This window comes from Melospiza melodia, chromosome 20 (assembly GCF_035770615.1).
Source record: "Melospiza melodia melodia isolate bMelMel2 chromosome 20, bMelMel2.pri, whole genome shotgun sequence".
Lineage (NCBI taxonomy): Eukaryota > Metazoa > Chordata > Aves > Passeriformes > Passerellidae > Melospiza > Melospiza melodia.
In genome coordinates, this window is record NC_086213.1 from 5,136,145 (window position 1) to 5,158,745 (window position 22,601).

Here is a 22,601-nt window from a genome sequence, read left to right on the forward strand (position 1 = left end):
GCGAAACCCGCGCCTGCTCCGGCCCCTGTGGAACAACTTCTGCTGCTGCAGCCAAAGGGCTTGAGCCGAGTTCGCACAGCCCCCGGCAGAACCGCGCCGCGCTCTTAAACTCGCGGTCCCAAGTGCCCGAGCCGCTTCAGCAAGCGGGGAAAAGCCCGCAAAGCCATTTTCTCGCACCTGGACTGAATTTGCCGTCTCAGCCTCTTGCTGAACTTAGCCAAAGCATTGAAGAGCAGCAGAAACTAACGAATTTAAAGCATTAGGGTAAATTTTTTAGCAAATTATTCCGTTATTACTGAACATGGCATCTGTAAGGTGAAACCTACTGTGGGGAAGCCTGAAAGAGAGCCAGGAAATCAGTATTATCTCTAAAACAACATATGGGGGAAAAACCCCCAAAATAAATAGATCTTTATTTACCCCAAGTAAACCATTATGAAAATAGATCTTTATTTACCTCCAAGTAAACCATTATGGAAATAGATCTTTATTTACCCCAAGTAAATAAAGATCTATTTCCATAATGGTTTTCAATTTAGTGAGGAGTGACACGGCAGCCTACACTGAGAAAGGAACAGGCTGTTTATGCTATGTGGTCCTAGAAAAATCTTCACACCTGTATCAGCAAATTAGAGACTTTTGGTCAGATGAAGGCTGAAGTTGAGATTTTGCTCTCACTGGCTCGTCCTGAGAGCATTTCATTAATTAAAGTTTTAAAAAATAGTAAGGTGTGCTTACAGCTTTATGAATGAGAGACTTTTATCCCTGGGAGTTTTGCAATAGACTTGAATGGAGCCACCGTTTCCCCGTTCTGGATGTTATCCTACAACATGTGACACAGTAGAGACTTTTATAAGGAATAAAGGTGCAGTGTTTTCACTTTCATAGGCATTAATTGTCTCTCAGCTGCATGCCTGGAATATAACACAGAGTGAGAATCTGCTGATCTATCAAAATGTCAAAAGAAAAGACGGTACATCTTTGGGAAAGAGTAAGAAAGACCAGCTCCCATCTGCTTGCCAACGTAGCCATTAATGTTCAGGCACAAGCTCTGTGCAGCTGTAAACTCTCTGATCTGTTTGTTCTCAGGGGACTTTAAACACAGTCACCAGACAAGTGCAGGAAAAACAATTCACATCACACCACACAATTACTGCTGGGGCTGATTTCAGTAGGGATGGAGTCCATATCCTCTGCCAGGGATCAGCATCTTCCGGGCCCCTCAAGCCTTTAATCCAGGGGCACACTTTCAGGACCCATTGTAATGGCTTCGAATGGTTTGAGCTTGAGTTTGCCTGCTGGTGGTTGAAACACAGTTAATAAGAATTTGTTATCTCATGACTGTGAAAATCCAGCTGCTTAGGGCAGTTTGAGCCATTCAAGGTGGACATAAACAAGGACAGCAAACAGCTGTGGCAAATCAATTCTAAGGAGAAGGCAAAGGTGTGTGCAGAGATCAGCCAGAGAAACATGACCCTGGGCTGTGAGGAAAAGATGTAGATTCTTCCTGTTTAACACCAGACATCGAGTTTTAGTGCTTTTCCAGGGGACCTCCAAGAGAGTGATCCAGAGACTGGCAGAGTCACCAGTGACATCAACAACCTGTGTTAAATCTTCCTCTGAGGACAATGAAGTGCAGGTGGAATTTGGGCTCCGTTAAGCTGGGCCGTGTGAATCCCTTCCCAGGTCTCTCAAAGTCACAGGTCTAACAGTAGAACCTGGTGTTTCTTGTGTGTTTCTAGAAACCGTAAAGTTTAATTGTTCAAACGAGGCTGCTAACAGATGCTAATGGATTGCAGAGAAAGCAGGAGATAGGAAGTGGTGAGATATTCAGGGCCAATTTGTGCTAATGAGAGCTCATTAAGAGGTTCTTGAGATAAAGGTTCTGTCAGGAGGCAGTTAGTGTGGCTGAATTTAGTGGTTTGTGTAGAAGATGGGTTAAAATCCAAGAACTGTGTCCTGTTAGGACGAGACTGATTAAATTTTAAACGGCACTGACTTGTAGCCACTTACCGAGGTGAGGAGAAGGAAGGAGGTCCTCAGCCAACATTTTGGGTTCTCAGGCTGCAGAGGGAGGGCAGTTCCAGCCCTTGGAGAGGCTGTAACCTCAGAGGAGAGAACCGCTGTGCTGGGATGGCTCGGCAGCTGTGAAAGTGATTTAAGAACGTGGCCTGAGAGTTTTAAGATATAGTTCCATGAACAATCATAAAAACAGCCTTCCAAGGGAATGAGTCAGAGTACCCAATATTGCTGCTTACAGCCTTGCACTTCATGCTGAAACTTGAAAGAGAAACTGATCGCTCTGCAATTTTTTCCAGGGATATGAGTAAGGCAAGATCATGGATAAATTGCTTATCATGATGGGCAAAGCAGATGGGCCAGAGACATGACAGTTGCAAAATGGTTTTTTTGTAAAGGTCTCCTGATTTCAGATGCTGTGGCTTCCCAGCAGGATTTCTTGTACGGTGGAATATGGTCCCTCCACATTTTGCTGTATTCCTGGCTGGGAGGACTCTTCTCAAAGGCATGTTCACAGCCCAGAGTGGCCCTGCAGAGAAGTTCCAGTGTCTGCACACAAGTCCACATAAACACCAAAAATGGCAGTTTAATGCCCAGGGGTTCTTTGGGGCTAACATGTATGTCCAGACACGAAACAGTAACAGCCAAAGGGCACATCAGGCTCCAAGCTGAGTTCTACTTACCTGAAAAAAAAAGTACTCTCACCATCTTCCAACATTAGCCATGCTTTGTCTTCCTGAGAGAACAGAGAACCTCCCTGCCTTCAAAGGGAAGAAAAAAATATAAACTGGAAATGAAGTAAGTCAGTGCCTAAAATTCTCATAGTGCATCCATTGCACAGTAATTTAAAGTTGTTATATACTTCATCACAGTATCTCATGATAGTAACATCCATTTTGGAGGAAAGCCCGTGGGGTTTGAAATATGCATACACAGCAGGGTTGTTCCTTCTGTCACATAGCTCAATATAACTTCCCCTTACCCAAAAGGGGATCACCTGGAGATGGGACACAAGAGGTTGGATGGAGGCCTCCCATATTCCAAAAAGTAGTATTTTGGCTTGGTTTAATAAGTCCTTCTACAGAAACATTCGGCAGGGGAGCAGTGGAAAACCTACCCACCCTTCTCTTTTCAAAGACAAATCTGTATCCAGTCATTCTTGTCTTGCCAGAATGTGGGGGAGTGTGGGAACCTCCCTTCTCTGCTGCCCATCCTCAGGACTGCCAGGCCCCTCAGCAGCACTTCCCAAACTCAGGGACTGTGGCTATCAAGGAGCACAGCCAGAGCTGCAATTTTGGTTCTTGGTGCTGTGAAGTTGGAGGGAAATCTGTGCCACCCCAGGAGCCACTGGAGAGAAATGGCTCCCTGTCTGTCCCCAGGCAGCCACCACTGTCTCCAGCTTTTCCTCTCCTGCTAAATCAGTTCTTTCCTTGGTACATTCTGTACATTTTGGTGCCCAAATTTGCTTTGCACTGATAGGTCTTTGCTTGGAAGCCTCTATTTATAGTGAACTGAGGTGAACTGTCTTTAACTTCTGCCTGAACTTCAGCTGCAGAAAACATTCCATGCCACCCTCCTTTTTCTTCCCCTGAGGTATTAAACACAAATACCTTCACAATTTGGTTTGTTAAAGTTTTGTTTACTGGCAGACTTTGGAAAATAGCCACTATGCCTTTGGTTTTAGGTGTTTTAGTATCTTTTAGCTGCTCTTCAGGTGATGATATTGTTTGTAAAGGGAAGCTTGTAGATAGAAGCATTTTGCTCAGACATGTTGAGAGCACTAAACTGAAGCATGAGGAGAAATGAAAAGGAAGAGGTTTGGGAGGCTGCTTAAACTACTTCTCATTTGATAATTCCAAATGAATATATGAATCAAATTGCTTGTCAACACTATGCAAAGGAAACAGCTCCTTGTTCCTGCTCTTGATGTGGACAGAGTTTAATATGTGGCATAATAAGCAGTGGAAGCTGTAATGACTGGAAGGATGCACATGCCTTTCCTTAAAAATTATGGATCAGGACTGGTTTTGCTGTTGTATTTCTGTGTTACTGACTCAGCAGTGGCTGTGGGGCTCTACCCTGTACACTGATGCTCTAACAGGTATTGTGAGATAAATGCTTTTCCTAGTTTAAACCAAACTTTGCAATTTTACCCTCACAGCTGCAGATTCCCCTTTTTCATTGTGGGCCACAGCTGAGGGCTGTGGCTTTGGAAACACCAAAGATTTGTCATGAGCTGTTAACTATGCTAAATTATTCATGGCAAATAAATATGTGACCAGTGAAATGTTCAGATAAAAATGAAAGTTACCTTCACAGTCTGAGATTGCTTTTCCATCCTGTGATAACCTTCTGGAATTATATCACAATTTGAAGTCAGTAAGTTGACTGTGCAAGCCTGCAAGAGCTCAAACACATGTGAAGAGGTCTTTGGGTGTTTTCCGTGATCTGTCCTTTTCCATGCTGTCTCCTGGTTTCTGACCTGTGTGATGAAGTCAGATATCAACATTAGAGGATCAGTTCCAGCAGCTCAGGCAGTGTGGGCATCTGCTCAGTGCTGTGGGTGACCTGTGCTGTGCTGGGGGGAGCCCTGGTTTCATCTCACTGCTCCACTTCCCTGCAAACCAGTTCATGTTCTTCAAAGTTTTTTCTCCTTGTGACTGCCAAGACAGTCTGTTGTAGTACTGAAAGGGCAGGAGTTTATCTTACCTCACTTTAATGCTCTGAAAACAGAGCATCAAAGCCCAGCTCAGCCAAATTTCCTTCAGAATCTATGTGGAAAGTTACTACAAGGGAGTTTAATAGCAGATACCTTCTCATTTATATGCTTTTTTTACACTGGACACCTAATTTTCCAGATTTCCTGCTATGAGGATTAATTTCAGATGTAGCTGTGCAATGCAGTGCTGTGAATTCAGCCTTTTTGGAAATATTACTGACCATTAATTGTCTATGAGTTCATAAAAACCATTCATAACAAACTTGTTAGTTTAAGAATTTGAACAATTATGCCAACTTGAGTGGTATTTCTATCATTAAAGAAATTACAAGCTGATTTGTAGAGGCAAATATTGAAACATTACTCTTTTGAATGTTTTTCAAAAATTCAAGTGTTTATGGAAATATTTTGGGGTTATTTAATATTATCTCATATTCCATTAATAAAGGTATTTGACACAGACAATTAATTTAATTAGTTCCCACTGCACAGTCAGCCTGGAATCTTCTCATGGACTTCTCTGGGTCAGCTCCAGCTTCACACAACACAAGCAACAGGAACACACAGGCAGGGCAGTGCATAGCTATGTTACAAGCAGGATAAATCTTGAACAAAAGGCTAAATACACCCATTAGGGAAAGTCTGGATCTGGACTCACATCTGAACCTGTGGGAGGAGCTGAATACTAATTGTTCTATAAATATTTAATATACCTAGCACTTTCCCATTGTGTGGCATCCCAAAGGAGGCATCTTTCCTTCTCTCTCACACACACCAGTATTCTTCTTTCATTAAGGGTTCCCAAATACAGTAATTAGAGCAGTCATCAAATTTGCATCTGGCTGATCAGTGCCACTCCAGCTCTATTTCAATGTAATTGCAGTGGCCTCAGCTGCACTGGTGAACATGGCCCAGGGCTCAGGTAATTATTGTGCCAGAGATCATTTAATGAGGAAAAAGCAAGTGAGACATTTTGTGGGATAGGAACCCACCAGGAAATAATCTGCCTGTAAACATAACAGGACCTTGATAATTTTCCTCATTTATACATTTAATTTTAAAAAGTTCAAATGCATGAATTCAGTGTGTTTGCCCTCTGATACCAAGACAAGCTGTGGTACAGACATCAGCAAATCAAATTTATAAATAACATGCCAAAACATTCTGGTTTGGGACAGAATTGCCATGCTGTGCTGCATGACTGTCAAAAATCCAGGTGCAGTTGTCATAGGGTAAAAGCTCCTTGGAGGGCTACTTGTAAGAATTTGAGGGCGAGGGGCAGTTGCTCCCCTTTGGATACAGAAACTGCAATTGTAGGGGAAGATTAACAGCTCCTTGTCCATGACTGAGGAGTCTGACTGCCCACTGCTCATCCCCACAGAGCTTCCATGCTCAATGGTTGTCTTGTTTAATAATTTCAGTATTTTCCTTTGACACTTCGTGTGCGAGAAAATCTGATAACTCTGTGGAATTTGTAGAGGGCTTCCAAAAAGTTGAACAACTTTCAGTCCTTGCTCAAGCCCTGGATTCAAAAAGAAGCCTGCGCTAATCAAGTCTGGTTTTTTACAGGAGAAAAAGCTTGGTTTTCTGCCATTTTTCTCTCAGCCACTTAGATTATGTGTGTCACAGCTCTTCCTCTTTTCCTACAAGAAATGGGAACAGCTGGACATTGTTTTAATGCAAAGTTTTCATTACAAAATGTGTGTGTTTCCCTTAGCTCCAACCTGCCCTCCTCTGTAAGCATGGTTTGAAGGGCCACAGGTAAGGAACAGCAGCCTTTGAAAGGCAAGGATTTGCTGGAATATTCTGAGAAATGTCCTAATGAACTCTCTGTGTTCAATGTTTTGATGGCTGTTACAGCAATCTGGAAATACATTAGATGCTGGAGTGGTCAACTTCTTTTAAAAATCTGCTAAAATTTATGGCACAATGACCAAATCTATCATGTAATGGCAGGTTGTAATTTACAATGTAATGTACTAAAATACAGCCACCCTAATAACAAGCCATATAATTTACATGGGAAAGAAACAACCATTTGCCAGGGGGGAAAAAAATTAGGATGTCAACAATGAGAAAAGGATTTCTTTTCAGCCCTCCCCTACTTCAGGTCTGATCTTGCCCCTGTGAAGTGCACTGCAGAAATCTGCATCAACAATGGAAAATCAGAATCTTGAAAATGGGCATTGTTAATCAGGACTGACACCACTAAAAATAATGTTGTAGAGTGGGATTGTTGCAGCCATCAGCCCAAAGGCTGCAGGAGGTTTGTGTAGCTGGAGCATTCCAGCTCCTTGGGGAGGCACCTTCTGAGGGGAAAGAGTTTCAAGGTTGCTGTACTTTGTGCAAAAGTGAGTTTTCCCCTTCGGGTGGAATACACCCTTTATTTCCCTTTTTGACTGCAAATAATCAATGAGTTATACTACATCAGGTAGATCAAAATGCATCTACAGCCCCTTTTTGATGTACAGATGATTAAGAAGAGTACAAAACCAGGGCAATTTCAGGGTATTTCAGGCCCTGGTACCTCCTCCCAGCTTCTCATGATCAGCTGGTTTTGATTCAAAATAAGAAAATTAAGCTTGGGGCACCTGAGAATTCTTCCCAGCTGCATTTGGCCCCATCTTTGTCTGTCTTTGATAATTTTCTTGATGTGGTGGATCAGTTTTCCTACTGGGAAATGTATTCTGTGTGTAGGATTGTGCCCACACAGACCCAGTTACCAGATCAAGCTGCTGGTTACAAGATCAGCCATGGCACTTGTGATAATAATCTATTCTGATTTTACAGTCATCAACACTCATCAGGGTAAACAAGAATCTTTCCACTGACCTTAACAGGAGCTGGAGCAGATCCCAAATATCCTGGAGTTGGTAAGCCTGAGTTTTCCATCTTCTGCAATGCTACAGCAGTGATATTGATTGAAACTTAGCAGAGAGAATTGTTGTTATTAGTATGCCAGGCTAAATATAATTCCATCTCTTTAAGGTGCTGGTGTGGTACCATTAACTTACAAGACAGCAGAACAGAGGGGTGATATATAAACTTGAAATTCTGATTACTTGCACCCCAGTTTGTGAATACCCCTCCAGTGACATTTCTTTCCAATAAAACAGCTTATCTCCAAGACAGAGATGTTTCTTTTATAATCCCTATTTATAAAATGTTGCTTTTTATGTTTATAAAACACAGAGGGACTATTGTTGATGGAATAGGATTGTTGGCTTATTTTCTACCATGGTGAAATCTTTCCTAGGAAAAGAGAATAGAGATGACAATTTCAGAACCCTTGTGAAGCAGAAGGGCAGGGTGAGTGCTCAAAGAAGCATTATTTACTCTTTGAATTGATGAGTTTTCCTGTAGCAGTTGCCAGCCTAAAACCCAGGAAATTCTCATGGAACCAGAGCTTTCTGCCCAGTGCCACCCAGGTAAATCTTATTTCAGTGTCACAGGGGGAACCTGAGGAGGGAAGGGTTTGGGTGACACTGGGAATGGACAGCAGGAAAGAGTTCATTGTCTGAATCCCCTGCAAGCAAGTGACCAACCCAGGTTTTCATGGCTTGTTTTGGCTAATGGAATTTGTTAGTGACTGCTCCATCAGCTGAAATTGTAGAGGGTCAGAGCAGGATGGGACAGAACTCCGATCTGAGCAGCTCCACCACACACTCTGGTGACCTTTAGCAAGCTGCTTGGGCTCTTGGTGCATCTCCAGGTGTTAAATGGGTTACTCTGAACCTCCCTTGCAAGGGGCTGCTGAAATTGAGAGTCTAAGGCTGTGAGATTGTTCATGGAAGTGTTTGGGAGAATCCAAGATATCTGCAGGGAAAAGCCCTCTGAAGTTTAAAAAGCTCAGATCCTCTTTTATCTGGGTATGGCCCTCTCAGTGTTCTGTTTCAGTCCTTTAAACTGGCAGATGAAGACTTCACTAGAGCTGAGGATCTTGCCTGAGGAAATCAAGCTTTTCAGGAAGCAGGGAAAGGAAAGCTGCATTTTTGCTCCAGAGGAGCTCTTTGTCACATCAGAGTGAAAGAAGCAGAAAATTTTTCATTATGCTGATGCTGGAGAAACAAAAAAGACAATCTGCTTTCTTTTTAGAGAGAAACCTGGTGGCAATAGGAGAGAGAAGAGCCTTTATCAAGCAAAAGCATACATAAGAGAAAACCATTAGAAACTCCTAACATTCACACTGGCATCCTGCTCTGGGAGCTCACAGGGCTGCTCAGACATTAGCTAATTACATTTGGCACAATCCTCTCATCTTACATGCAGGCAGACACATTAGGTTGCCTCCTTAGCTGGTGTAAAGTTTGGCTTTTGGCAGCATGGCTCGTGCCTTCTAGCTGAGGACAAGCCCCTTTTTTCCCATCATTTTTATATGTGATATATAAATAAATTTCATTTATTAATGAAATTTCACAAACTCTGCCTGCACACAGTGAGGAAGGACTGAGATGAAGGTTTCACCCTCTGTAACCACAGTTTAACCTGGAGCTTCCAAGCTGCTAAATTAAGATTTCTTTTTGTTGGCCACAGGGTAACACAACAGCCCTGTCAATGAAACTTGACCCAGACCATGGTGAAACAATCCCAGAAGAACAACAGAACTGGGGGCTCTCAAAACCTGCTGAGGGTTGCAAGAAAGTTTAAAGAAATAGAAACAAATGCTGGAATTGGAGTTTCAGAGATCAGGAGTCCTGGTCATGCTTATCTGCCAGAATCACTGCAGTTGATTTCTCTGAGCATCAGATCAGGCCCACAGAGTTTGTGGAGGGAAGCTTTTCCACTGGATTTTGAGATGGAGGAAAAGCATGGACAGGGGAAAATATGATTTCTTTACCTGTACAAGTGCTAATTTATCACTGCCATATACAAAAGAAGAAAGCAGGAGCTGTACAGAACTTTAAGAACTTACTTGTCTTTAATGTCTGTAAGTCAAAGAAATCTGTGCTCTTGGTTGTTTTCCCTGAGAAACAATTACCTCTTGATAATGAGGAAGGACAAAATAAGGCCATTAATCAGTAAAATATTACACATCAGTGGTCACTGTGCTCACCTGGCCTTGTTTCCCCTTATTGTGGCTGAAGGATAAGCAGCATTTCTTCCCAGTGTGCCCTCAGGAAGCTTTGACAGGCAGGGAAGCAGTTCATTAAAATTATCAGCTAAGAAAATCACTAGGTCACCAATTCCATCATCCAGCAACTGTGACCCACCAGGAAATACACATTTGAGCCCAGACAGGTTCATAAGTATCACATATTTATCACTGTCTACAAGTTCAGGTGCGTCATTCTACTGCCTTTCCCTGCACAGTGATGGCAAACATATGCTCAGGTAATCAGGGGAAAATGTAAAATGTACCTTCAGCTGGAAAGCCGGGAGATGCATCTAATGATGCTTGGTGTTTCAATACTGATGTAAGGCAAGAATTAATCCATAATCAGGAAATAACTCCAGAATAAACTCAATGCCAACTGCCCCCTCCGTCTGAATAACAAAAATAAATTAATTAATGCAGAAGAAAATTGCCTTAAATCTTACAGCTACCCTGTGTTTGTATAGAGGAGAGCAAAACTGAAGAGCAGATAGAGTCAATGCTGTTTAGAGATGGAAATCGGGATATCTGTACTGAGCAGATGCTTCCTATACTGTAAGTATTGTTACAGGAACGTTGCAAAACGTCAAGACAATACAGAGAAATTGATCTGGATGTGTTGGGTGCTAACAGTTTGCCTTTGTAAGGCACGATGACACTCGGTATGTGCAAAATGCAGAATAAACTGCTGCCGGTGAGAGATTTCTCTCGGTCCCGCAGCCAGGGGAACTGAACAGCTGTGATGAGAACAGCAAACACGAGGTGGCATCGTTGCCATTTGGTCAGAGGTGCCTGGGTACATCTCACTGTCGGGGCGCTCTCCTCCCTTCCCTATGTCCTTCCTCGCCGGACAACAACTTCCAGAACAAGAGTTGAGCCCAACTTAAGGTCTCGAGAAGGAGCTGTTGTTGTTTTCAGCGTTGCTGAAGCAAAAGGTGTCTGGACAATTTGCAGAACCTGACCAGCTCATGGATGACTGGGAACAGCTCCCCTTCTCAGAGCTCAAGTTAATGTTTCTCCTCGAGTGTCCTAACACTTTATGACAGATGTCACTTACACTGAGGTGGTAAATAAATCAACAATGACATAACAACCAAATGATACTGATTAATAAGCCAGTGGTTGTCATAACGTCTTTCCTCTGAAGAATTCAAGATGTACCGTAAAAATTTAATCTTCATTTAATGAGATCCTAAATTATTTAATCTGGTGACTTTTCAGTGCAGGGATTTCACCCACAGGTGCCTGCTCTCCCCACCCTCATATCACAGGGAATCAAGAACTGGGCTCCTCTCACCTCCACAGCCGCAGGAGATCTGGAGAACACACCTGCAAGGCAGCCAGAGCCTTAAAAAAGGTGTCTGGGTGAATTTTCAAGTCAGAATTCTTCCAGTCAGGAACCTTAAAAAAGGCGTCTGGGTGAATTTTCAAATCAGGATTCTTCCATATTTTTCCAGTCTTTCTGTACATATTTGTCACCCTTCACACACTCTGGGAGTCAGGCAAGCAATGCAGGAAACCTTTAACAGAAAGAGCAGCAATAAAAGAGAAGATTTGGGGACCAAATGCATGTCTGATTAATAACTCAGAGTTTGCCTGGCATTTCTGCCACTTCACAGCCTCCATAAGTTCCACAGAAAAAATGGCTCTTTGGGGAATGCAGCACTCTGTAATTCTGAATGAATCATAGAATGTTTTGGGTTGGAAGGCACCTCTAAAGCAAGTAATGCCAAAGAGCTTTACTTTATTGGACTTGAGCACCAATTCCCTTTGCTGAGCATTGAAATCAGGGCTTCTTCATTGTTCATCAAATTCTGGATGACAAACTTGGGTATGAAAGGAAATAATAAAATCCCAACAAATGCTTTCATTTTACTACAGATTTGTCCTCTTCATTTTTCTCTATTTATTTTGTTTGGCCTCTGTGGATTTCCCAGTGCAATCAGTGCCTGTTCTGCCACACTTTCTGATTGTCTTTACTATCCCTTTTCCCTGTGCTATCATCATTCTCCTCTCTCCATGTGCTGAGATAAATCTCACTGATGTAAGGGCTCTGCAACACGCAGCCTTTACCATTTCACTCTGAATGCAGAGATACAGGAGGAGAATTACAGCTTACAATAAAAATAAAACTCTTGTGAAAAGACTGCCATTTTTAAACGTTCTGTCTAAATTCTGCAGTGCTGCTTTGACAGTCCTGAAGACTAATGTTCCAAACCTTTCTAGTCTGTGCATGACTGGGCTGCGGCTTCCATTGCACAGGCACAGGATTTGGCAGCACATCATGAGGAAGAGCTGCCTCCCACCAGTTTAGGATACATGTTACTGGGATAGGAGGAAAGGGGTGAGAAATTTCCTCATTAAAGCAGTAGAAAAGGAAACTCATGGTTCTCAGCTTCAGCAGGGCCAGTTCTACACTCAGCAGTGTCCTGCCGGTGTGGATGTACAGCAAAATCCTTATTATCCCTGGCTGGATTATCCAGGTAACTGGAATCATGTCACACACAGCCCTTTTATAGCCCCTCCATGCACTATTTTGAGAAGGGAAGTTCTGCTCTGTGCATTCTTACACTGCACTGCTCATATTTGTTTGTTTTTCTCACTTCACGAGAGAGCCAAGACAAGCAGCACGCAGCAGTCAAGTGTTCCTCTGTGATTCAGCCTCCTTGGCAGGCAGAGCATGGAAAAACCAGCCCCATTGTAAACGAGACGAGTGCCTGGGGAAAGCAGCGCCGCTGTCATGGCTCGGTGCCTCCACGAGAGGGGTGACCAGCCTTGTGGGAGCAGGAACAGGGATCCCAGTCCTCACAGGCAGCCCTCGGCAGGGCAGGGCTGGCACAGGGAGCTGAACACATCTGTGCTCTGCTGCAAAGTCAAAGCTACCCGGGGGTTCTGTGCCTCCTTATCAGTTTTTGTCCATCTTCATCACGTTCTCTTTCAGTTCTCATGCCCAGCTGTCTTAATCTTTCCGTGTCACTTCCAAAATCCTTCATTTGTTTCAGAGCCTGTTATTCCTGTCAATATCACCCTTCCTGCCTGCTGCAAAAAACCAAACCAGCCCGACCAACCAAAAACAAGCTGTGTTTTAAACATGCTCATACTTCTGCAGAGTTAACTGGGAAGACACTAAGGAAGGCAGAAAACAATGAAGAACATATTTTATGTTCTGCCTGTGGGCTTTACTACCAGATTTTGCAGTACCCTGTACACATCCCCATTTTACAAATATATTAAAAGTGTTTACATTTTATATCTGTAGGTAAGAAAATCTTCAGAGTCAAACTACAGACTATGTGTGGGCTGAATTTGTTACTCAGGTTTTGTGTGAAAAGGATTACAGTGTCCAGAGTAAATATATCCACTGTATATGCCCAAAAAATCATTCAAAAATAACCCCAAAACACTGCTGTAATACATTACAGTTAACCTGTAATGTATTTTGTACAGTCATAAAACTGTCCATCATCATTCCTGTATTTTTATTTTAATGTCAAATCACATAACTTCATCTTTAAAAGGCATGAAAACAAAATCTGGTGAAAAGGAAGCTGAGTTGTGTTACAAGACTTACAAAAACAATCTCTTCCTACCTCCCAAGGCTCACTAGGGTGTCATGTAAGGATCCAGCTGCTTCTTCATGATCTTCTGCCTCATATTGGCAATGAGATGGATTTGCTTTTAATGGAAGAGCTTTCAGGGCAGCTAAAGCAAGAAATCGACATCCTGTAGTAACCATTTTGTGGCAAGCACCAGTGTTGGTCAGAGCATACAGCAAGACCTCTTATTCTCACTAAAAATTGAAATTTAATATAATGTACAGGTGGGGTATTTAAACTCAAATTTATGAAATAATTTGAGGTATTAAAAAAAAAGGCAAATTATATTGAATTTGGATTGCTGTCATCTTTCACCCCAGTCACATCCTGGCAGGGAAGTGCCCTCACATTGCACTGGGATGCACTAAAAGTGCTGCAAGGTTTCCGTGGCCTGTGCTGCTCTCGTGTCAGAAAATGCTCCCTGACATTTGCATGCCAAGTGCTCTGCATGGAGAGGGCTGAGTTTGTAGAGCACATGATGTGCTTCAGAACCAGTTCTGTGCCCTCACCCTGCCTCCTGGGCCTCTGCCTCCCTGGTGCTACACTCTCATGGTCCTTAATGAATGGAAAGTTCACCCTGCAGTTCTTCTGGCAGCAGACCCCAGCACAGAACCACCTTTAAAATAATGCACACTGTGCCTTCTCCAGGAGTGAGACATTCTGGTAAAACCCTATTAATATTGCACACTTGATGGGGGCTATCCAGGTGTAAAATTTATTTCTCTTGACCTCAAGGGGGAAAAAAAACCTCGAGCAAAGTCTGTTTGTAAGAATGGTTTGTCATGTTGATTTTATAGCAATGGAAACCACCACAGAGCTGAGTGATGAGGGAACACACCTCATGTTAGCTGGAAGTGTTACAGAGGGACTACAGAGAAAAAGCACTGGTGGAAATAGAAACAATTCCACAGGAATAAGATAGAACATTGCTTTTTCTACAAAGCTGCTGGAGCACAGGATTTCTTCCATTTGCAAAGGCAAGATTTATGGAGTATTTTCCAGAAAGCACATCCTGCTTGCACAGCAGCAAAATGGTTATTCTGCTACCCATGCAAAAAAAAATGCACATATTATCTGAATTTACTGAATGCTGAATTAGGTTATTTGGGGGGGGGGGGGGAGGGGGATAAAAAGAAAGAAAGAAAGAAAAAGACATAAACTGTTCTGATTAGTTGTTTTCCCTTGTCCTGCAGAAACCCATCAGGTAACATACCTGCAGTCCAACCTTCTTAACAACTTTTTGTTTATGGACACCTTTTGACACCTCTTCATGTTTTACCTGTAGGGATGACAAAAACTATTCTGTAAAACCTTGGCAACGCAGTAGTGATTGCTCTCTCCCTTCCAGAGAGGATGCCACTTATGCTGCCCTGAATGAGACATCCTAAATAAAACTGCTACTTAGTATTCCTGAAAATTAAAGTTTCTTCAAAGAAAAGCAGATTTTTAGAGAGGTTTTGAGATAGGTACCCAAATACAAATATACCCAATTCATTAATCACTGTTGAAAAGATAAGCTTTGTTCTTTCAGCTGTGAAAAGACCCAGCCATTAAGCAGAAGACACTAAATATTTTTTACATTAGATGCTTATAAAAATAGCGTATCAGAAAATAAGGTAGATTTGAACAAATTATGAAGAAAGTCTGTTTTCAGTGCCATGCTGTGATAGTGGCATAACTGTCAAGCCTGGTGAATTCCTAAACCCACTGTATCACTTTGCCATTCTTCTTTTAAATGTCATGTGGAATTTAATGCATTTAACACCATCAGGTATCTAATTACATCTCTGTGTCTCCTTATCAGCTTCCACCACCACTCCAGACACCCTCAAGCAGTCCTTCACTGGCTGCAGTTTCCAGACTCCCCCTCTTTGAGCAGATCTCTCTCCAAAAATACCCTTTACTGCTTTTGCCTCCCACTCTAAGGTGAATGCTTTTCTTCTCCATCCCCGGAACACTTGCAAAGTTAATTTAACTCACTGTTTTCCTTCAAATTAACATCTTTGTTGTCCTTCCCACTGCTGTTTCATTGCTGCTTTGGTGCCAATCCCCTGGAGAGACAGACACACCCATTTTCTCTGTTTTATCCCCTCCAATCACTCGTGCAGTAAAACACCTGTCAGGCTCCTTGGCAGAAATCCCAGTGTTAGCTGTCAAATCCTAAATCATCCTCCGAGGTGCCTGGTGTGTCCCACATGGCAACAAGTGACATTTCCCTGAGCACACAACACCTTGAAGTTGTAATCCCCAAATTCAAAAGGTCTTTTTCGTCTCTTTTTGGGAAGGACTGCATACAGAAGGGGAATGGTGGCTGTGTTAAATAGCACCCCAAGCTATTTCTACATGGGAAAAGTCAGGACCTTGCTTGGAAGAGCCCAGTCCCTTCATTCATCTCCACCTGGAGAAACTAAATGCAAATAATCAAGCTTGTCTGTATTAATAATAATATTTTTGAAATATTAACTTCCATAGCTGTGAGCTAGTCAGACATTAATTAGAAAAGAGAAAAAAGCAAAGGAGGATTCAGTAATTTCACCTGCCTTTGATTTCTGTGCCTTAGTTAATCATCTGTGAAATGGGGTACTATATTTACCTGTTCTGCAGAGATCTAACAGTGATAAATCAGTTCAAAAGGCATTGATCAACCCCAAAGAAAAGCCCCAAGTTCAGGAATAAGTTTTAGAAGGAAGATCCTTTGCACAATACTTATATCCTCCTTTTAAAAATACATGTTTTACAGAGAAGGCGAAGCTAAACTGCTGTCTAGAAAGCTTTGGGGAAAATATATCCAGTTAGTGTTTAATCTCTCATACAAGTCCCACATTTTCCTTTGCATTGTGAAGGAAATGTGTGTCATCTGAACTGGTCTGCACACACACATTGCTTATTACACAGGAGCCATGAAAAATTAGGCTTGCATTTTGTACATTTGGATCACATACTCCCTGTCTATGGAAAATGAGATTTTTAATTTTTCTTAAAATGGGGTGAAGAAAGCAAGCTCAGAACTCTAATCTGCTCTGTAAAACCTGTGACTGATTGGGTGGGGGCTGAGTGATAAATGATACTTCCCCAGCAGTGACCTGTTGTTCTAGCACAGCTGCCACCACTGCAGCTTCAACATTTACCTCTGTCAGCATGATGTAACATTTTACCCTTTGCACTAATGCAGCTCCTCACTCAGCCACCAAGCACTGAAAAATCCAATTTGTATAAGCAAAGGTTCCACTGGACAAAAGGCTTTGTATTGAGCCATGAATTCTTAAAAGAAATCTTTCTGTTGGAGTCACGCTCAGCTGTATCTACAGATTATCTGCCTGCTGCAGAATCTCTTTCCCAGCTTTGAAATATAAATATGTGCCCATGTGGGTTAGGGTTGTGTGTGCTCTCAAAATTATGAGCTACATGAAGATCTGTGAATTTGGGGTATGAGGCTACAAGGCAGCTGTACTTGTAATCCATTAATTGTTTTCCCTTCTATTCTGTTAAACTGTGTTTGCACTTCAATGTACTTTGAGCAATATATTGTAGCAATGAGTTCCTAAATTTAATCATGCTTGAAAACACTTCCCATTGCTTTAAATTTTCTGCCAGATAATTTAATTTGGTGTGCAATAAATCTGGTGTCAAGGGAAATTGTGAATAACCACTCTAATCACTTTTTTTCCATGCACTCCATGACATTAGAGAGATCTGTCATAACCTTGTCTCCAGCCATTTCTCTCCTGCCCTGAAGAGCCTCAGAATAAGGGCTTCTCATGTGGAAGTCATTTCAAATCTGTAACATCTCACCACTTTTTTTTCAATCAAACTTTACTACTTGTGAAACCAGCCTGGGTGAATGGGAAGGATGGGAACTGATAAAGCACTTAAAAATATTTCTCTTTTTGCTATAAATACTTTCTTTTTTGCCTCCTCTTTGTTCTTAGTGTTCTTCTTGCCTTTTTGACAGCTCCTGAACAGTCCCAGAACTCTCCCCAAATGGCTCCAAGAGCTCCTTCCTGAGTGGTAATTTAGAGCGTAGTAGAGCATGCTGTCAGCCTAATAATGATAATATAAATATCAATTAAAAAGTAATTAGTAGTACTAAATGGTAAACGTGCCTTTCTGGTCCAGTTTGACTTGGAAGGAAACAAAAAGATTTAAGATTATCTGGTTTTGCAGTGAGCTGCATTGAGAGCCAACAGATAAAGACTCTGTCAGGTCTCTCAAGTGGTCAGAGGCAAAAGGAATTTTGCAAGCAGAAGCTGCAGAACTGGAAAACCTGGGGAAAATCCAGGGCTCTGTGCATTTATACCCTGCTGCCAGCCTGTACCTGGGAGTCTTGCTGACAAACTCTCCTTTCTCCCAGTCTATTGGTAGGTCCCCATATGTAAAGGGGTCAAAAAGCCATTCACCACACACACCAGGATTGCCTCTGTCCTCCAATTTATCAGGCTAATTCTGCATAATGCTGCTCTTATGCCTCTGTTATACACAGACACATTTTGGCTTGGCTGAGAACACAGACAGAAAACACAACAGCTTTGGAGAGCTTTGCCCTGCAAGTCAGAGCATAAACTGTTCACTGTTCTTACCAACCACTCATGAATAATTTAAATACACGTTATGTCAACACTATTGTATTGACTAAAAAAATGTTGAAAATCTAAATTGCTATTTACTTTTGGCAGTATAAAAGTTCAGAAGCAAGAGATCTTTTACAAAATACCCATCACTGTCATACATAATTGATAGAATAAAATCAGCTACTAAATATCACCTAATAGCTGGCTTTGTTCTGTAATGATAATGTATATGGAATTCCTGTTGAGTTCAGTGGGATAACCCTTCAAGGGAAGGCTGTGGGAATATACATACATCTATTACTAAATGTATTTAATTTGCATATTTATTAGCCAAAAGAGAAAAAGGGAAGAAAACACAGATTTGGCAGGGATCTCAGTGTTTTCTCCTGGTTCTGCAAGCTGCACTAAGAGAGGAGGATGCTGTGCTGCAGGTCTGACTGTACCACTCCCTGCTGACTGCACAGGGACAGAGCCAATCCAGGATTTGTTTCTGGTGCATAGTACTGAATTAATAACATTCCACTGAAATGGTTATTATTTCTTGGAAGGAGAGAAACAACAACATACAAAGGACAAAAGATTCCCCAGTACCTCCCTCCTTCCCCTTGGATTCCAGTAGGTCAGTATGGAATGGGTCAAAGTGTTGGATTTGAGAGCCAAAGCTTCCAAAAGCCAGTGTGTGGCACAGAGCTGTTGGAGAAGGTGTTCAGTGCAAAGAGGAGAAACCAACATGTTACATTCTAGGCAGGGAAAAAGCCCAGCTGGCACCGTGTGGGCTCAAACAGACACATCCAATTATTTCTGTAGCAGGAGCTTTAATTGTCCCAGTGGGTTCTAGGCACCTCTCAAGGTTTTTCTAGTCCTGATACATAACTCTGTGTCCTCAAAGAATATTTTGGGATGTGAAATTTCCAATGGGCTTATGATGACGCGCCCAGTGCTTTCAAACTTAGGAGAATTCTGACCTTTATCCCATTATGCTGTGGATTTTTGGGGGTTTGGATGCTACAGGAGCTTCTAAGTTTTGCATTTAAGTAAAAACAGTGTGCAAATTTAAAACGTTGAGCTCATCTTTTTCCAAACCAAGATTATCTTTGGCATTCAGCTTGTTCCATGTAAATATATAAAGACACATTTGCTGAGCAATTGGGTTAATGAACTTAGAACAGAGCAGATTGTGTGTTAGTGACTAATCCAAAGTACAGAGAAACAAACATGGTACAAGCACTTTCCTCTCTCTCTTTCATAGGCCCACTTTTACCTTGGCTGATTAAATTTTAATTTTCACAGCCTTTGCTCAAAATGAGCCCAATCCTGAAAGCTGCACGACATCAAACACCTTATGCAGTTTAGAACTTGCTGAGTGAGTGGCAGCAAGGCAAATGATGTGATTGTGCTTCTGCACGTGTGCACACACAAGGTGCTCTTCAGGATTCAATCATTTAATGTTAAAATTTGACAGTTGCTGCCAGAAAAGACAAACTGTATCCCCACCAAGTCCTGAAATTCTAAGAATACAATTTCAGCAGCTGAGCAGCAGCTCTGGGTGTACCTGTGATGGGTTTGTGTCACTGTGGGTTTCACTCATGTCATACCATGGAGGGCAGGACATGAATCTTCCTTCAAACTTACCTTTTTGCTCCGGGGTGGTTTGGAGTGCAGACATTGGCATAAACAGTAATAAACCACTGTAAAGTCATTTTTTGTCTTCTTTCCTGACTTCTTCATGTGGCTGTCTCCTGTGGGAAAGAAGAAAAACTGAAGTTAAAAAAGTAGTATGTGAAATGAAGGCAGAGCCAATAAAACTGTGTATTGTTTTCATCACACCTCCTCCCCTTCTTAGCTTTTCAAAGAATACTTAGATGCATTTCTAAATTGTTAATGACTGCACTTATTAGCATTTATTAATATTGAGAGTTGGATAGTTCTATGTTTATCAGGATATATAATTTTCATTTATTTCTAATATGCTTACAGTGCTTTATAAATTATAATACAGTATTATTTGTATCCACAAATTTATACTACTGCTTATTATTTGCAATTAAGCATTTATGTGAAATCACATTTGGAGGCAGAGGAAATAATGTGACTGATTTGTTTGAGAACAGATGCTGACACACTGCTGGCATTCCATTTTTGTTTTCACTTGTTTTCTGTTGGAATCACGCCACTGGAGGTGGTAGGATTATATACCTGAGGCCAGGGTTTCAAGATGTGCTTCAAATTCTGTTCAGTTTTTCCTGGGTTACCATATTGTCAGCACAGAAATAGTAAATATTAAGTTGAAAAGATTCACCCTGGTGAGAAGAGTCTTGGCCAAAGCAGTGTAACAGAAAGCTGAGATTTTTACAGGCTGCGGGTGCTGCTCATTCACTGCATGAGTCCCTTTGACCGGTTTTCTCCTTCCATCACACTGTCTCTCAGGAATACTTTGTTCCTTTCCCACCTTTTCTAACTGTTCAATTAGGGACCAATTTGGCACACTGGATACTCAGTGTCACTCCAGTAAATATGATACTTTTCTGCTGAGAATTATTCAGCCTGTCTGTACTGCTAGATTGGTTTTTTGAGCTGGTTTTTGTTGGGTTTTTTGTTTGTTTGGTTTGGTTTGGTTTTTTTTTTTTTTTGTACTCTCAGGAGAGATTTTATTTCTTATTTTTTATTAATGGCTACATATTGTTGTCTCAGTTCATGACTAGAGCATAATGGCATCTCTGATGACTGTGGAGAGTGAGTTTTCCAAGTTGAGAGTCAGTTCATGAGAGGAAGGTGGTACTTGGGAGTGACAAAAGCCACAGCAAAGTGATGAGCAAAGACTGCTGGAGATGGATGAGCTTTTGAGGCACCAAAGCCCCAAAGGTCTCTAACCTTCAGAAGAGTCCCCCTGTGCTGCTGAGCAAGGATTTAATCATCACACAGTGAGGGCTGGCAGGTGGAGGACAACTCCAGTGTTACAGTGGGCATTAGAGGTGCAGTGGGAGCCAAAGGACTGAAGACAATTCAGTGATCAAATGGAGAGAAAACTGAAGAAGGCTGTAAGCAATAGGTGTGGTGTCATGAAGAAACCCAGCTACTTCTGCTGAGTATAATTCTATTTTATTCTTAGTGCTGTGGGGTCCCACACTGGGGAAACAAAAGCATGGCACAAGCTCACCAGGTTTTTCTTCATTTCTGAGGTAGCTATGAAACCTCTCCAGAGTTCACTCATCTTCCTCCTGCCTTCTAAAGGTCTTTTTAAAACCACTTCAAGCACTTTCCCCCCACGCTTGCCAAGTTTACAGCTGCTCACTTACCCAGACTTTAAGCATTATCCTTTTCAAGTCCATCCAAGGGAACTGCCTCAATAGCAAGGAATGACAGAAACTGGAAACTTGCTTTTGAAAACCACTGCCCTCAGATCACCCAAAGGCCTCTGAGCTGACTTACATGTTTATTTGTTCCTTTGACTCCTCCACATCAGAGGAATATTTGGGTGGCTGGACTTCAGTTCTTTCTCACGTGCCCCAAGCCTGCTGGGTGCTTTCTGTGTGCTCTTCCTCCTCAGTGATTCCTGACCAAGGATATGAAAGTATTCTCCACCTTGCTTCACAGAACTGAGGTGGAGCCTGCCAAAAATCATCACAGCTTGGGCAGGGCTCTGATCACACACTATTAAATTAATTGGTTTCTCTGTTGCCCACCAACTTAATTTTTAAAGGGGATTTCACATTCTTCTATATTCAAGAGTTCAACATTAGTTTCTCCCTCTGCACTATGATAACAAAGGACAACAATGCCCCAGATGAACTGGGAGAACTTTCCCTTATCTCTTTCAGCATCACACAGGAGAACTATTGGATGTCTTGAGCTTGGCATCACTTTGTCCAGTCCTTGGTCCAAAACCACCCTGCCTAATTCTAATTTCTGGCAGTACTGGCCTCACTGTGTGAGCTCAGCTGTCACTGCCCTGCAGCTGCCTGCTCACTGCTGAATTCCACATGCTCTTGGAAGGCTGCAGTGTTGAGGAAAAGGGAAGGTGCCAGTGCAGTCTGTCAGTGAGCTGGAGGGAACAGGCAGGGCATTTCTGCTGGAGAAGGAAATAAAGAAATGACCATGCTGTCCTGCCTGTGGGACAACAACCCAGGTTACAAAAATAACAGAAGTAGAACAAGCAGTAGATGATGGCAGTGAAAGGGATTTGGCACACAGGTACTCTGCAGCCTCAGAGTAAAAGAGTAGTAAGGATGTAGCAGCAGATCCAAGTCCAAGGAGCATCTTACCCCACACTACAGGACACATCCCCGGCAGACACTGTGCTGCTGACTTTTGAATCAGATGCCATCAGACTGTATTGATTATTTTAAACACAATCCGGGCTCGAAAGTTGGGCCTCATTTGTTTTACTGACAAGTAATAACTCTCTTTTCTTACCAGAGGAGTTAGAGCACCCAAAGGCCACAAGGTGCTCATCACTCCTGGGCACAGGATACGATGATGATGGTCTGTTGCTGATGCTCCTGTGCAGGGCCAGGAGTTGGACTCTGTGATCCCTGTGGGTCCCTTCCAACTCAGCATGTTCCGTGATTCTGCAATTTCAGGCACCAAATTCCCCAGTTCTCAAAGGA

General features: G+C 42.2%; 1 long non-coding RNA gene across 3 annotated transcripts; it reads right to left on the bottom strand.

The window, feature by feature from the left end:
* Positions 1 to 11: 11 nt before the first annotated feature.
* On the bottom strand, positions 12 to 22,601 carry LOC134427252 (uncharacterized). 3 transcript variants are annotated; one of them, XR_010030127.1, is made up of 11 exons: positions 22,408 to 22,601; positions 19,627 to 19,733; positions 14,640 to 14,705; positions 13,421 to 13,532; positions 11,128 to 11,350; positions 10,097 to 10,222; positions 7,571 to 7,641; positions 4,331 to 4,501; positions 2,703 to 2,780; positions 2,014 to 2,145; positions 12 to 242 (listed from the first exon to the last, which is right to left on the bottom strand). It is a non-coding gene; the product is annotated as an uncharacterized LOC134427252 (long non-coding RNA). The 3 variants fall into 3 exon arrangements; XR_010030126.1 differs by having other exon boundaries at positions 12 to 2,145; XR_010030128.1 differs by lacking the exon at positions 13,421 to 13,532 and having other exon boundaries at positions 12 to 2,145.